Here is a 2,500-nt window from a genome sequence, read left to right on the forward strand (position 1 = left end):
CTTCATGTTTCAAGTCTAGTGTTAGATGTATTGGAAGTGCAGAGGATCCTACAATCTGTATTTTAGATCATGATGGCAGGATCAGCGAGCATAAATTGCAAAAAGCTACTGATCATATTTTAGAGCGAGAATGCTCATATTATTTGCACAAAGATAGAACTGACTTAGATGGGGAGAGCACTGAACATAATAAGAAATTAGTTAGGTATTTACTTAATAATACAAAAAGAGATGAAGAAGGCAGGTTGATAATGCCACTTTTATGGAATGGTCGTGTTTCTCATTTGCTGGGAAAGAACACAAATTTAGCAAAGCAAATTTTGAAATCTAACCTAAAGAAATTATCGAAGAATGATGAATTTTTGAGATTAATGGATGATAACATAAAGACTCAGGTAGCTCAAAACTTAATTGAAAGGATTGATAATTTGGATAAGTTTTGTGAAGAACACCCAGAGTACAGTGTTTTGCCGCACATGGGAATATTTAAGTTAGACCGCAGTACTACTAAATGCCGAATGGTTTTTCTCTCTAATTTGTGTGAAAAACAAAGTAATGGCTCCCCCTCTATTAGCCACAATCAGGCAATGTGGGCTGGCCCTTGTATTAATCAGAAATTGTCTACTGCCTTGCTACTTTTAAGGTTTGATTCTCATTTATTGTGCTTTGATTTAAAGAAAGCTTTCCAGCAGATAGCATTAAATGGAACTGATCAAAGTAAATTATTATTCTTTTGGTTTAAAAATGTAAGTAAAGGAGATTTTACCATTATAGCATACAAGAATCTTCGTCTAAGTTTTGGGCTAAGGTGTAGCCCAACAATATTGATGATTGGTTTGTACAAAATATTGATGCTAGACACTGAAGGTGATTTGGACAACTTAAAGGAATTGAAGAAACTTATTTACTCTTTGATGTACATGGATAATGGTGCGTTCACTGCAAATGATTCTGAAAGCTTACACTGGGGTTTTGATAACTTGAATAACATTTTTAATCCATATAAATTTGAATTACAACAATTCGTTACCAATGATGTTATGCTCCAAGAAAAAATAGATAAGAATTTGGATGAGGTCACTCCTGATGTAGTAAAAATATTTGGTCTAAAGTGGAACCGAATAACAGATTGTATTTCCTCTCCTAAACTTGAGCTAGACTCTAAAGCAAACACTAAGAGACTGATATTGAAAAGCATTGCTTCAAATTTTGATCCATATAATTTCAATGGACCTATTTTAAACAGAGCTCGTTTATTTATGCATGAACTTCAATTAAACTCTTCTCTAGGATGGGATACAGAATTGTCCATTGAGCAACAACGAGAATGGCGTAACATAGCCAAACAAGTTAACATGACTCCTCCAATTGAGGTACCTAGATTTGTCGGGGAGAGAAATGGGTCATATCGTTTAATTGCATTTACTGACAGCAGTAAAATAATCTATGGGACAACAATTTTTATTCAGTGCATAGAAACCAAGCAAGTCAGTTTTGTTCTAGCAAAGAATCGCTTGGTTAACAAGCAGTTAGAAAGCAAAAGTATTCCATCTCTAGAGTTCCAAGGGATAGTTTTGGGAACAGAAACATTATTGGATTTGAGTAAGGATTTGGCAGGTCCTCAGTGCCCTAAACCTATTAGAATTGTAGAATCAGTACTGTATACGGATAGCATTGTTTCACTGAGCTGGATTAATTCTTATGTGAACAAATTAGATAAAATGAATAAAAGGAGTGTCTTTATCATGAATCGTTTGGATCACATTCAAAGGACCTGTGAAAATAACCCAGTTAGATTTTGTTTTGTCAGTGGTATCTTGAACCCTGCAGATTGTATAACTAGGCCTATGTCGTACAAACAGCTTTTGAAAACTAATTATTTCACTGGCCCAGAATTTTTAAGATGTGAAAGGGATGAACTGTGCAGTAATGCTGACACATTTGATATAGTTGTACCCAATCCAAATTTTAATCCATTGAATGAAAATTCCTTCTCAATTTCTGCATCTAAATTAAGTGAATCACAAGTCTTAGCAGAATCAAACCCTGAACATTTAGTCGTCCTGGACAAGTGTTCCAGTTTCTCTAAGCTTGTTAGAATTCACGAGTACGTTCTTAAATTCATTGCTTTGCTCAAAAGAAGAGCAAACTCAGTTTCTTTTAACTTTGGTGATGCATCCTCCTTTCATTTGGAAGCTACTATACATATCATAAGGAATGATCAGAGAATCTGGTATGGTGAAGTTTTCCAGTATTTAGAAAACAGAAATATGAGAGTAAAGGATATTCCTAATATTATTGCTCAACTTAATGTATACATGGATGATCATGGACTCTTAAGAATTAGAAGTAAGATGCCTAAATGGAGAAAAGATACTTTTGTCAACTTTCCTATTTTGCTTCACAAACACAGTAAGTTAACTCGGTTAGTAATAAAAGATTTTCATGAGAAATTCTCTCATGCTGGTGTTTATTCCCTTTTGTCAGAGATGAGAAAAAA

This window comes from Palaemon carinicauda, unplaced genomic scaffold (assembly GCF_036898095.1).
Source record: "Palaemon carinicauda isolate YSFRI2023 unplaced genomic scaffold, ASM3689809v2 scaffold2151, whole genome shotgun sequence".
Taxonomy (NCBI): domain Eukaryota; kingdom Metazoa; phylum Arthropoda; class Malacostraca; order Decapoda; family Palaemonidae; genus Palaemon; species Palaemon carinicauda.